We start from the raw sequence: 14,338 nt of genomic DNA on the forward strand, positions 1-14,338 counted from the left end.
AATAAACGATGCTCAAACAACTTAATCTTTTAAGAACCAATAGAAGTGCATATGACGCAAGAGTTTTCAAGTTGGAGGCTACAACTTTATCTTAAATTAAATCCAGTTGCAATGCAATGAAAACAAACGAAAAGAATTTTTACTGTTAGGCCCGTCGAAATGTCAGACGCACAAAAAACCGGAGGAAAACAAGCGCCAAAGGTGGCGAAAAAAGGCGAGAAGCGCGCCGGTAAGAAAGGTGGTAAAATCGCTGGAACTGGTGACAAGAAGCGCAAGAGAAAGAGACGAGAGTCTTATGCCATTTACATTTACAACGTCCTGAAGCAAGTTCACCCTGATGTCGGTGTTTCTTCTAAAGCAATGAGCATCATGAATTCTTTCGTGAACGACATTTTCGAAAGAATTGCTTCTGAAGCTTCGCGGCTCGCCCTTCAAAATAAGAAATCTACGATCTCTTCGCGTGAAATTCAAACCGCCGTGCGCCTTTTACTTCCCGGTGAACTTGCTAAACACGCAGTGAGCGAAGGCACCAAGGCTGTTACCAAGTACACCAGCAGTAAGTAGATCAAAATCCGCTCAAACGGCTATTTTTATAGCCACGCATCTTTTAAAAACATTAGACGCATTAACGAAATAGGTTCAAATGAAAATATCTGTTGCAATCGCTATATTTAATTGTGCAAACAATGCCAAGTGCAGAATAGCTAAACTAGCTGCTAAAATAAAACACTTAAACTGCTGCATCCGTCCTAGGCTATGAACAACTTAAAACCTTTTTTTTTCTTCTTCAAAATTGCTCTCAAACTCCCCTTTTCTAGAATATACATCGACCTAAAAAGCACGGAGCAGTTACCGGTGAGGTTACTGTGACTTTCAAACTCAATTAGTGTAATTGTTACTACCTGACAAAGTCCTAAATGCCGCGCAACGTTTTAAAGAAATGTGTACCTATGAAAATAGCCGTTTGATGAAGGATTGAGCAGTACAGGTTATTTCTTGTCCACTTTTGCGGTGGCACTCTTTGCAGCGACTTTCTTCTTAGGTGCTGTTTCAGCTTTCTTTACCGCGGGTTTTTTAGCAACCGGTAGCTTGGCGCTCCTTTTTAACTGGAGCGCATGAAATAGCACCAGCGCGACTAATCTTAGTGAGAGCAGTTCTACTTTTGAAAGTGTATGAGCAACGCTGGCTTCTAAAAATCCATTAGTCGATTGTCGCTATACCTATGCTGCCACGCAAACTCAATAGTGGTGGGGATCACAAACACGCAAGATAGTACGACTGCAAGAATATTTAATGCGTTGGCAAAGTGTTCAAAGTATTCAAATGTTGTCAGCAAAATTGTTACATCAACGGGTAAAGAAAACTGACGTTCTGTAAAGCTATCAAAATGTATCAAGGTGTAGAAAAAGTCTAATTAAAACAGTTAATAGTACCGCTGTCATTTTGTAGATGATTTTTTATGGATTATGTTAGTTATGGAAAAATAATTGGTGCATGAAAGGGTCAATGGGATAGTTACGAAACTACAAATGTTGTTAATGTTTGTAAGAAAATAAGACCGAGGAAGTAGACACAGTGTAATATCGTCAGTACAAATCATAATCTGATCACAATCGGAAAAAAAAAGAAGAAGAAGAATACAGTTTTGTTTGTAAATTTTTTTTTAATGACTCATAAAAAGGCTTGGGTACTAGTGATAACCCACAAGCTCTAAAATATCTAAAAAGATGCACTGTCTTCCGACCAGAGTTTCGGCACGGAAAAAACACATACTACAATTTAGTCACTGTGTATTAAGGTATGCATCAAATACTTGCCAATCGCATTTCGTTCATTTCGGGGTTTCGGGAAGGGGAATGATAAAAAAAAAAAAGAAAGAATTCGCAACTGAGCGTCCGCGGTGCACCCATCTTACTAGGCTGCGCGAGTAAGCAGAAACCGTTACTATGCTCTTAGCTAAACCAATGATATTTATACTAACTAGATGTAAAACTTCAAATAAATTTCGTAAGAAATTGTGAAGCAAGTTTTTTAAGTTTTTAAAGCCGGTAGCCTCTTTATTTAAACTGACAATAATTCGTTTGTTTTAATCGATGTTTTTATGATTCTGGCTGGCAAAAAAAAACTTGCTTGGCAAAAAAATATGCTTCACTGCGAAAGCGCGAGTTAAATATCTAGTTAATATACACTTAACCGCAAAATTAACGCACCACATACATTTCGATTTATTTTAATTGTGGTCATATATTTTGACAAACGTGTTAAGAATAGAACACATGAACACAGTTATTTCGATGATAATAATAAAAGCGACTTTGAGGATGGTGAGAAAAGAAAAGAAAAGAAAGAAAAACAAACTAAAACTAGAAATATGGTAAGTAATAAAATTAAGGTAAGTAACAAAATAAACTAAGATGATTATTGTTGTTATGCACACTAATACAGCTTAAAATGTAACATTTTTGACTTATCAATATCTAGTGTTGCCACATCTTGATGTTGTTGCAGCCAGACAGCACCGTGGATTTCTTTTAATTAGAGGTGTAATCGTTTCTTGAAGGATATCTTCACATACGCGGATAAGACTTTGTCGCAACTCGTCTAGGTGGTGGATGTTGACTTCTAACACAGCGTGCCATTATGCCCCAAAGATGCTCTATTGGGTTCATATCTGGACTGCAAGCCGGCCACTCCAAAACTTGAATAGTAGCATTTTGTAAGTATTCAGTAACAACATGCGCCGTATGTGGTCTAGCATTATCTTACATAAGAAGGAATCCATCTCCCATGAACGATGCAAGAGGTACCAAAAAAGGTTTTAAAATGTCAGCTTATGTATCGTTGAGAAGTCAGAACAGACGTGTTGCTCAAATGACAGTTATCATTGAGCAACACATCTGTTCATACTAACTTTATACATACTTTTCTTTTAAAAGTGAGGTTTAGTTACAGCAAAACGTGCTGCTTATGAAAAGCTGCTACAATTTGGAAACTAAAACGGAATAAAGCCTACAAATGACGTCACAATAAACATTATTATCGACTTTGTATTTGATAAATCCGGGAAATACGTAATATTTTTCAAAATAAGTCGGAATTTATAAGTGGTGCGTTAATTTTGCGGTAAAGTGCATATCATTGAGTTTAACAACGGTGCAGTGGTTACGCGCAGTCCTACTGAAATTTTTGGTGTTGGCGTAGCGTCAAGAGCAGAAAAGGTGCTTTTAGCTTGTTTCGAAAAAAAAAAAGAAAATAAAAAAAAGGGAAACTAAACAAATTAAATCCTGTTTTATCTTCTCATACAGTAGCTGATGCCAAAACCAAGACAAGTGACAAGTTTAGAGGAGTTCACACAGTTTTTTTAACGATTTTTCAAGAATGCTTTAAGGTAATAAAAAGTACTGTGCTATTTTATTTTCAATCTTTTCACCTTATTTTGGTGTTTGTGTTTTAAAATTTGAAGCAGTTTAACCCCTATTGTTGTGCCCACTTTACTTTTTCAAGTCTTCAAATACTTAAGAATAGTTTCTGATGAAAAAATCCTTTCAAAAATAAATTTTCATTTTTAGAAGCATCAACTTTATGAAGGAGTAGTCACAAAAGACTTTCATGAGTGCAGTTACAGAGTTTGTTCTGAGTTCCTGGATTATCCAGAATGCAAGTTGCAATACTCTTTAGAGCATCCCACTCAATGAATAAGAAGTGGGAAATTCTTCTTGATTTTATTGGTGAGTGAAACAGAAATAGGATCTTTCTAAGACTTTTACCTATTTCTTTAGTTTGTTCATAGCTTTGTTTCATTTACAGTTATACTGACACAACCCCAATAAAGTAATGCTTAATTAGGTAGCTTTTCACTGGACAATCTATAGCTTCTTTGGAATGATCCCTTTAATTCGATTAAAGATATGCGATAAAATTTTAAAAAAATTACATACTCATTACATTTTGAACTGAACCTTTTGTTTGGCTTTCTCACATTATGTTTTATAGAGTTACTGCTAAAGTTAACTCAGCCTCAGGTAGCAAGTCTGATTATTGAAAATAAGTTATTGAAAGAGAATTTTGAGTGTTGTCCTGGGGCAAGGTTAAGGGTTAAGTTAGGTTAGCAGAGCATATAATATTGAAGCAGTTAAAGTTTCAAGAAAAAGGTAAGTCATGTTTCTTCGATAGTTTACCAGAACCCATTTTTTAAAAGTGATAGTTTGAAAAAGTTGACCTTTAGCCAACAAGTAAACATCCTTTTAACTGACTTGGGAATTATATTTTTAAGTTTATTCTCCATCAATCCTGAGCTTCTAATTTGTACGCAAATACATTTGCAGGCTTAATTTAGGTTAGGTAATATGTTAAAAAATGTAATATTTAAAAAAAATACTTTGCTTATTGTTCCAGGTCTCATTAACTTTTACCACGCTCTGCGAGTTTGTGATTGGAAAAATGCAGATACAGTGTGCAAGGTATGTATGCTTTACCTTTGCTAACCTAATGCTGTGTCGGTTTAGTGTCATAAATTTTTTCATTTTCCATTTGTCATTTGATATTTTGTCAGTGGATGTTTTAGGTCACTTTTTAAAATTGTTTTACCTTTTTGTCAGTAAACATTTAAAGTGTTCATTTCTTGCAATAACTAAAGTATCTGAAAAATATTTTCTTGCTACTCAGTTTAAATTCTTAACTTAATTTGCACCATCCCAATTTTTAAACTTTCAAGCTTGTTTTTTTAGACTTTGTGAGGAATTACTACTTGGGAAAGGATCGAGGCTAATGACAAGCAAGTCCTCCTAAACTCTGCTGTTTCTTGGCGACCCTGGTGATGAATTAAAGTACTGTCATTACAACAGTTGAAAAGAACATTTAAATACAGAGGTTCTCAAAATGCTTTTTGACAGAGAAATCTGTCGGACGCTCATATACAGAGTTGATTTTCAGTTGTTCAACTTGGCCTTTGATCACATCTGCTGCCCAGCGTTAAATTTAAAAGCCTTTAAACGTTTTTTATGTTTTGGTTAATTGGGTTATTTTTGAAAGAAGCTTGTTATTTTTGAAAGAAGCTGGGTTATTTTTGAAAAAAAGCCCAAATGTTTTAGAGTGAAATTGATGCAGTACAAGAAAGCCATGTTTTCATCGTTGAAACTTAAAGTTACCCATCGACTTGATCATTCAAATGTCCACAAGTTTTTTCGTTGAGAGGGAGGGAGCCGGGACAAAGTCGTTGCAAAAAGTATCGCTTCTCGGCCTAATGGCTAAGATCAAGTGTAGTATCTGTTCTTATCAGTTTAATATCTGGTACGCCGGCATAGTCCGGCTCATATATTAATCTGATTTTTGGCATTTGGTCAAGGGATCGTAGGTTTACCTCGCCCTGACCGCGGGTTGCCTCGGCGTTGCACTACTGCTGAGCGCGGCCCATACTATAGAGAAGGAAAAAAAAAAAGCAAACAAACGGGACGATGCGGTGTGCAATCGAAAACCCACAATTGAGAAGATTGGGGCACGTCCGAGGCTGCCCACACAACGGGAAAAGCATACTTACCTGACGGGGAAGTAAACCTGATCAACATGGGGCTTCTTCCAGGGTGAGGCTCTTGCATTGCACTTCGCCTGGGCTGACCCCTGCGATTACCGCTAACGTCGGTAACTCGACCGTACAATTTCTGGTAGTGGGGGCCTGCGTTCGCGCTCGCCCCCTCCTCTAACGACTTAAAAAAAAAACCTCTCCTCTCACCCCTAAGAGTCTACTGCATATTTTGAGAGGCGCATACAAAGTCTGCTATAAGTGCAAATAAATTTTATTTATTTCAAAAGTTGTTGTTTTTTTTTTTTTTGTTTTTTTTTTTTTTTGTACAAAATCAATAAAAATCTAAGAATCGCAAAGAGGCAACCAAATAAGCATAGGAGCGACGAGAATCGTTTCAACGTGACAACCAGCAAGCGTGATCGACCGGTTACAATCCCGGAAATCACTCGACGGCGGAACAAAATGTGACAGTCACAACAGTGAAAACGAGTCGCTGTAATAAAAAACAATGACGATAATAATAGTTAAAATAACAAACAGTAGCAATAAGAAAATCGATATCAATAGTGACAACGAAAATAATGACAACGATGAAGATAACAATAACGACAATAACAAAAATTAACGATAGCATCGATAAACTAACGATAATAGTAATACTGACAATAGCAACGACCACAAAAAAATAAGCATTAGCAATAACGATCTAACAGTAACAATAGTAACAACAACAGCAGCAGCAACAGTAACAACAATTGTCAACCATTTATGCATATCGCATATTGGATTCTGGTGCGGTGAAATGCATTCTTTTACTACCGTTCATTATTTTCATGAAAACAGCTCTGATTCCTACGTGTTGATCTTAGAAAGAAACGACAACGACCGAAACATTTTGGCAAGTTGACACGTCAATACGCAACGTTGCCAGAGATACGTAACGACGATTGACGAATCTTACAAATTTTTGCTCTTCAAAGCTAGTTTTGCAGTCTTTTCGTCATTTCGACAAAACTAGGGAACATTGACATCGTGCAACTTTAGACTTGCGAGGGTTTCTTTCATGGCCGCCGAGAGGACGGGGAAGATTCCCGGGTATCCCCGTGTATCTACAAACGATATTTTAAAAATCATTTTTTTAAAAGATTTAAATAGTTTTGACTTTTAAAAGATTTCATTAACTTTCGTTTTTAATTTTTAATGACTAGAGCACACTTCTATTGGTCCTGGGTATGTAATTGATCACAACGAGGGCCCCTTAAGAAAACTTCCCCTGGGCCCTCGTTGACTATGGTGGCTATAGTCCCTTTAACCGTTGCCCTTGTTGTTCAGCATCAAAACTAGCTTTCTGGCTTTTGTGCGAGGAAAAAGAGCGCCATTTTCTTTCCCTCAGAGATGCGGAGACGGAAGAAGCGCCCTCACACACCTTTCGACCAGTCGCTCCCCTTTCAATCGACACCACCCAGGCAGGGCCGTGTTTATGCATATTCTTTTGCAGGGGATGAGTTCTGTGTATCTTAGAGTCAACTGAAAAAGCAGATTTTGTAAAGAAAAGGGAGTCCCCTTTGGCGACTTTTTTTTTTTTTTTTCGTAAACGGTTGCAAAAGCCTACGGCACCAGGAGTTCCCAGGCGGTCACCCATCCAAGTACTACCCTGGCCCGACGATGCTTAACTTCCGTGATCGGACGAGAACGGGTGTATTCACCGTGGTATGGTCGTAGGCAATAGTGTACGGCTTTAATTTAAAATTTAAAGTTTCTAACGCCTTAACAATAATTTTTAACGGATGTGTGGCTATGAAAATAGCCTTTTGTGTTGTTTATACCGCCGTTTACTGGGCTGCTGGCTTTGGAACCTTCTCGTTCTTTTTGGGAAGCAACACAGCTTGAATGTTTGGCAACACACCGCCGCTCGCAATTGTAACACCTGACAACAACTTGTTTAACTCTTCGTCGTTGCGAACAGCTAGCTGTAAGTGACGAGGAATGATCCTGGCTTTTTTGTTATCGCGTGCAGCATTACCAGCTAACTCTAAGATTTCGGCGGAGAGGTATTCCAAAACTGCAGCTAAGTAGACCGGTGCGCCTGAACCGATGCGATTGGCGTAATGCCCTTTGCGCAAAAATCGGTGAACGCGACCAACAGGAAACTGAAGACCCGCTCTAAAAGATCGAGTTTTTGCCTTGGCCTTAGCTTTTCCTCCTTTTCCACGTCCTGACATTTTATTTTCTAACACAAGCAGAGACAGACAGACGGACCAGAGATCTCGTGCGCCTTTTTTTTATTTTAAACAGCAAAAAGTTTGCTATTCTTATCAAAATAGAGTGGTCTCAAAGTCAACCTTTTTTTAACCAATAGTAAAAAAGAAATAAACGATGCTCAAACAACTTAATCTTTTAAGAACCAATAGAAGTGCATATGACGCAAGAGTTTTCAAGTTGGAGGCTACAACTTTATCTTAAATTAAATCCAGTTGCAATGCAATGAAAACAAACGAAAAGAATTTTTACTGTTAGGCCCGTCGAAATGTCAGACGCACAAAAAACCGGAGGAAAACAAGCGCCAAAGGTGGCGAAAAAAGGCGAGAAGCGCGCCGGTAAGAAAGGTGGTAAAATCGCTGGAACTGGTGACAAGAAGCGCAAGAGAAAGAGACGAGAGTCTTATGCCATTTACATTTACAACGTCCTGAAGCAAGTTCACCCTGATGTCGGTGTTTCTTCTAAAGCAATGAGCATCATGAATTCTTTCGTGAACGACATTTTCGAAAGAATTGCTTCTGAAGCTTCGCGGCTCGCCCTTCAAAATAAGAAATCTACGATCTCTTCGCGTGAAATTCAAACCGCCGTGCGCCTTTTACTTCCCGGTGAACTTGCTAAACACGCAGTGAGCGAAGGCACCAAGGCTGTTACCAAGTACACCAGCAGTAAGTAGATCAAAATCCGCTCAAACGGCTATTTTTATAGCCACGCATCTTTTAAAAACATTAGACGCATTAACGAAATAGGTTCAAATGAAAATATCTGTTGCAATCGCTATATTTAATTGTGCAAACAATGCCAAGTGCAGAATAGCTAAACTAGCTGCTAAAATAAAACACTTAAACTGCTGCATCCGTCCTAGGCTATGAACAACTTAAAACCTTTTTTTTTCTTCTTCAAAATTGCTCTCAAACTCCCCTTTTCTAGAATATACATCGACCTAAAAAGCACGGAGCAGTTACCGGTGAGGTTACTGTGACTTTCAAACTCAATTAGTGTAATTGTTACTACCTGACAAAGTCCTAAATGCCGCGCAACGTTTTAAAGAAATGTGTACCTATGAAAATAGCCGTTTGATGAAGGATTGAGCAGTACAGGTTATTTCTTGTCCACTTGCGGTGGCACTCTTTGCAGCGACTTTCTTCTTAGGTGCTGTTTCAGCTTTCTTTACCGCGGGTTTTTTAGCAACCGGTAGCTTGGCGCTCCTTTTTAACTGGAGCGCATGAAATAGCACCAGCGCGACTAATCTTAGTGAGAGCAGTTCTACTTTTGAAAGTGTATGAGCAACGCTGGCTTCTAAAAATCCATTAGTCGATTGTCGCTATACCTATGCTGCCACGCAAACTCAATAGTGGTGGGGATCACAAACACGCAAGATAGTACGACTGCAAGAATATTTAATGCGTTGGCAAAGTGTTCAAAGTATTCAAATGTTGTCAGCAAAATTGTTACATCAACGGGTAAAGAAAACTGACGTTCTGTAAAGCTATCAAAATGTATCAAGGTGTAGAAAAAGTCTAATTAAAACAGTTAATAGTACCGCTGTCATTTTGTAGATGATTTTTTATGGATTATGTTAGTTATGGAAAAATAATTGGTGCATGAAAGGGTCAATGGGATAGTTACGAAACTACAAATGTTGTTAATGTTTGTAAGAAAATAAGACCGAGGAAGTAGACACAGTGTAATATCGTCAGTACAAATCATAATCTGATCACAATCGGAAAAAAAAAGAAGAAGAAGAATACAGTTTTGTTTGTAAATTTTTTTTTAATGACTCATAAAAAGGCTTGGGTACTAGTGATAACCCACAAGCTCTAAAATATCTAAAAAGATGCACTGTCTTCCGACCAGAGTTTCGGCACGGAAAAAACACATACTACAATTTAGTCACTGTGTATTAAGGTATGCATCAAATACTTGCCAATCGCATTTCGTTCATTTCGGGGTTTCGGGAAGGGGAATGATAAAAAAAAAAAAGAAAGAATTCGCAACTGAGCGTCCGCGGTGCACCCATCTTACTAGGCTGCGCGAGTAAGCAGAAACCGTTACTATGCTCTTAGCTAAACCAATGATATTTATACTAACTAGATGTAAAACTTCAAATAAATTTCGTAAGAAATTGTGAAGCAAGTTTTTTAAGTTTTTAAAGCCGGTAGCCTCTTTATTTAAACTGACAATAATTCGTTTGTTTTAATCGATGTTTTTATGATTCTGGCTGGCAAAAAAAACTTGCTTGGCAAAAAAATATGCTTCACTGCGAAAGCGCGAGTTAAATATCTAGTTAATATACACTTAACCGCAAAATTAACGCACCACATACATTTCGATTTATTTTAATTGTGGTCATATATTTTGACAAACGTGTTAAGAATAGAACACATGAACACAGTTATTTCGATGATAATAATAAAAGCGACTTTGAGGATGGTGAGAAAAGAAAAGAAAAGAAAGAAAAACAAACTAAAACTAGAAATATGGTAAGTAATAAAATTAAGGTAAGTAACAAAATAAACTAAGATGATTATTGTTGTTATGCACACTAATACAGCTTAAAATGTAACATTTTTGACTTATCAATATCTAGTGTTGCCACATCTTGATGTTGTTGCAGCCAGACAGCACCGTGGATTTCTTTTAATTAGAGGTGTAATCGTTTCTTGAAGGATATCTTCACATACGCGGATAAGACTTTGTCGCAACTCGTCTAGGTGGTGGATGTTGACTTCTAACACAGCGTGCCATTATGCCCCAAAGATGCTCTATTGGGTTCATATCTGGACTGCAAGCCGGCCACTCCAAAACTTGAATAGTAGCATTTTGTAAGTATTCAGTAACAACATGCGCCGTATGTGGTCTAGCATTATCTTACATAAGAAGGAATCCATTCTCCCATGAACGATGCAAGAGGTACCAAAAAAAGGTTTTAAAATGTCAGCTTATGTATCGTTGAGAAGTCAGAACAGACGTGTTGCTCAAATGACAGTTATCATTGAGCAACACATCTGTTCATACTAACTTTATACATACTTTTCTTTTAAAAGTGAGGTTTAGTTACAGCAAAACGTGCTGCTTATGAAAAGCTGCTACAATTTGGAAACTAAAACGGAATAAAGCCTACAAATGACGTCACAATAAACATTATTATCGACTTTGTATTTGATAAATCCGGGAAATACGTAATATTTTTCAAAATAAGTCGGAATTTATAAGTGGTGCGTTAATTTTGCGGTAAAGTGCATATCATTGAGTTTAACAACGGTGCAGTGGTTACGCGCAGTCCTACTGAAATTTTTGGTGTTGGCGTAGCGTCAAGAGCAGAAAAGGTGCTTTTAGCTTGTTTCGAAAAAAAAAAAGAAAATAAAAAAAAGGGAAACTAAACAAATTAAATCCTGTTTTATCTTCTCATACAGTAGCTGATGCCAAAACCAAGACAAGTGACAAGTTTAGAGGAGTTCACACAGTTTTTTTAACGATTTTTCAAGAATGCTTTAAGGTAATAAAAAGTACTGTGCTATTTTATTTTCAATCTTTTCACCTTATTTTGGTGTTTGTGTTTTAAAATTTGAAGCAGTTTAACCCCTATTGTTGTGCCCACTTTACTTTTTCAAGTCTTCAAATACTTAAGAATAGTTTCTGATGAAAAAATCCTTTCAAAAATAAATTTTCATTTTTAGAAGCATCAACTTTATGAAGGAGTAGTCACAAAAGACTTTCATGAGTGCAGTTACAGAGTTTGTTCTGAGTTCCTGGATTATCCAGAATGCAAGTTGCAATACTCTTTAGAGCATCCCACTCAATGAATAAGAAGTGGGAAATTCTTCTTGATTTTATTGGTGAGTGAAACAGAAATAGGATCTTTCTAAGACTTTTACCTATTTCTTTAGTTTGTTCATAGCTTTGTTTCATTTACAGTTATACTGACACAACCCCAATAAAGTAATGCTTAATTAGGTATGCTTTTCACTGGACAATCTATAGCTTCTTTGGAATGATCCCTTTAATTCGATTAAAGATATGCGATAAAATTTTAAAAAAATTACATACTCATTACATTTTGAACTGAACCTTTTGTTTGGCTTTCTCACATTATGTTTTATAGAGTTACTGCTAAAGTTAACTCAGCCTCAGGTAGCAAGTCTGATTATTGAAAATAAGTTATTGAAAGAGAATTTTGAGTGTTGTCCTGGGGCAAGGTTAAGGGTTAAGTTAGGTTAGCAGAGCATATAATATTGAAGCAGTTAAAGTTTCAAGAAAAAGGTAAGTCATGTTTCTTCGATAGTTTACCAGAACCATTTTTTAAAAGTGATAGTTTGAAAAAGTTGACCTTTAGCCAACAAGTAAACATCCTTTTAACTGACTTGGGAATTATATTTTTAAGTTTATTCTCCATCAATCCTGAGCTTCTAATTTGTACGCAAATACATTTGCAGGCTTAATTTAGGTTAGGTAATATGTTAAAAAATGTAATATTTAAAAAAAATACTTTGCTTATTGTTCCAGGTCTCATTAACTTTTACCACGCTCTGCGAGTTTGTGATTGGAAAAATGCAGATACAGTGTGCAAGGTATGTATGCTTTACCTTTGCTAACCTAATGCTGTGTCGGTTTAGTGTCATAAATTTTTTCATTTTCCATTTGTCATTTGATATTTTGTCAGTGGATGTTTTAGGTCACTTTTTAAAATTGTTTTACCTTTTTGTCAGTAAACATTTAAAGTGTTCATTTCTTGCAATAACTAAAGTATCTGAAAAATATTTTCTTGCTACTCAGTTTAAATTCTTAACTTAATTTGCACCATCCCAATTTTTAAACTTTCAAGCTTGTTTTTTTAGACTTTGTGAGGAATTACTACTTGGGAAAGGATCGAGGCTAATGACAAGCAAGTCCTCCTAAACTCTGCTGTTTCTTGGCGACCCTGGTGATGAATTAAAGTACTGTCATTACAACAGTTGAAAAGAACATTTAAATACAGAGGTTCTCAAAATGCTTTTTGACAGAGAAATCTGTCGGACGCTCATATACAGAGTTGATTTTCAGTTGTTCAACTTGGCCTTTGATCACATCTGCTGCCCAGCGTTAAATTTAAAAGCCTTTAAACGTTTTTTATGTTTTGGTTAATTGGGTTATTTTTGAAAGAAGCTTGTTATTTTTGAAAGAAGCTGGGTTATTTTTGAAAAAAGCCCAAATGTTTTAGAGTGAAATTGATGCAGTACAAGAAAGCCATGTTTTCATCGTTGAAACTTAAAGTTACCCATCGACTTGATCATTCAAATGTCCACAAGTTTTTTCGTTGAGAGGGAGGGAGCCGGGACAAAGTCGTTGCAAAAAGTATCGCTTCTCGGCCTAATGGCTAAGATCAAGTGTAGTATCTGTTCTTATCAGTTTAATATCTGGTACGCCGGCATAGTCCGGCTCATATATTAATCTGATTTTTGGCATTTGGTCAAGGGATCGTAGGTTTACCTCGCCCTGACCGCGGGTTGCCTCGGCGTTGCACTACTGCTGAGCGCGGCCCATACTATAGAGAAGGAAAAAAAAAAAGCAAACAAACGGGACGATGCGGTGTGCAATCGAAAACCCACAATTGAGAAGATTGGGGCACGTCCGAGGCTGCCCACACAACGGGAAAAGCATACTTACCTGACGGGGAAGTAAACCTGATCAACATGGGGCTTCTTCCAGGGTGAGGCTCTTGCATTGCACTTCGCCTGGGCTGACCCCTGCGATTACCGCTAACGTCGGTAACTCGACCGTACAATTTCTGGTAGTGGGGGCCTGCGTTCGCGCTCGCCCCCTCCTCTAACGACTTAAAAAAAAAACCTCTCCTCTCACCCCTAAGAGTCTACTGCATATTTTGAGAGGCGCATACAAAGTCTGCTATAAGTGCAAATAAATTTTATTTATTTCAAAAGTTGTTGTTTTTTTTTTTTTGTTTTTTTTTTTTTTGTACAAAATCAATAAAAATCTAAGAATCGCAAAGAGGCAACCAAATAAGCATAGGAGCGACGAGAATCGTTTCAACGTGACAACCAGCAAGCGTGATCGACCGGTTACAATCCCGGAAATCACTCGACGGCGGAACAAATGTGACAGTCACAACAGTGAAAACGAGTCGCTGTAATAAAAAACAATGACGATAATAATAGTTAAAATAACAACAGTAGCAATAAGAAAATCGATATCAATAGTGACAACGAAAATAATGACAACGATGAAGATAACAATAACGACAATAACAAAAATTAACGATAGCATCGATAAACTAACGATAATAGTAATACTGACAATAGCAACGACCACAAAAAAATAAGCATTAGCAATAACGATCTAACAGTAACAATAGTAACAACAACAGCAGCAGCAACAGTAACAACAATTGTCAACCATTTATGCATATCGCATATTGGATTCTGGTGCGGTGAAATGCATTCTTTTACTACCGTTCATTATTTCATGAAAACAGCTCTGATTCCTACGTGTTGATCTTAGAAAGAAACGACAACGGACCGAAACATTTTGGCAAGTTGACACGTCAATACGCAACGTTATCTCTCT

The 14,338-nt window shown here is 37.1% G+C and overlaps 2 long non-coding RNA genes and 5 other non-coding genes across 7 annotated transcripts; 6 read left to right on the forward strand and 1 right to left on the reverse strand.

Moving 5' to 3' along the window:
* The first annotated feature begins 3,130 nt into the window (after positions 1-3,130).
* LOC149876211 (uncharacterized) lies at positions 3,131-5,807 on the forward strand. Its single transcript, XR_016448852.1, has 4 exons — positions 3,131-3,388; positions 3,570-3,728; positions 4,396-4,460; positions 4,728-5,807. It is a non-coding gene; the product is annotated as an uncharacterized LOC149876211 (long non-coding RNA).
* Positions 5,227-5,418, forward strand: LOC149876212 (U2 spliceosomal RNA). The gene has a single exon (XR_016448866.1). It is a non-coding gene; the product is annotated as a U2 spliceosomal RNA (small nuclear RNA).
* On the forward strand, positions 5,529-5,692 carry LOC149876213 (U1 spliceosomal RNA). Its single transcript, XR_016448881.1, has one exon. It is a non-coding gene; the product is annotated as a U1 spliceosomal RNA (small nuclear RNA).
* A 1,319-nt stretch (positions 5,808-7,126) lies between the features above and the next one.
* LOC149876214 (5S ribosomal RNA) lies at positions 7,127-7,245 on the reverse strand. Its single transcript, XR_016448908.1, has one exon. It is a non-coding gene; the product is annotated as a 5S ribosomal RNA (ribosomal RNA).
* A 3,813-nt stretch (positions 7,246-11,058) lies between these two features.
* LOC149876215 (uncharacterized) lies at positions 11,059-12,938 on the forward strand. The gene is made up of 3 exons (XR_016448853.1): positions 11,059-11,276; positions 11,458-12,348; positions 12,616-12,938. It is a non-coding gene; the product is annotated as an uncharacterized LOC149876215 (long non-coding RNA).
* A 175-nt stretch (positions 12,939-13,113) lies between these two features.
* LOC149876216 (U2 spliceosomal RNA) lies at positions 13,114-13,305 on the forward strand. The gene has a single exon (XR_016448867.1). It is a non-coding gene; the product is annotated as a U2 spliceosomal RNA (small nuclear RNA).
* A 110-nt stretch (positions 13,306-13,415) lies between these two features.
* Positions 13,416-13,579, forward strand: LOC149876217 (U1 spliceosomal RNA). Its single transcript, XR_016448882.1, has one exon. It is a non-coding gene; the product is annotated as a U1 spliceosomal RNA (small nuclear RNA).
* The last annotated feature ends 759 nt before the right edge of the window (positions 13,580-14,338 follow it).

The sequence above is a fragment of the Hydra viridissima genome, unplaced genomic scaffold, assembly GCF_058129835.1.
Source record: "Hydra viridissima isolate aposymbiotic clone 2 unplaced genomic scaffold, HvirCarnegie_v1 scaffold_29, whole genome shotgun sequence".
In the NCBI taxonomy this organism is placed as follows: Eukaryota; Metazoa; Cnidaria; class Hydrozoa; order Anthoathecata; family Hydridae; genus Hydra; species Hydra viridissima.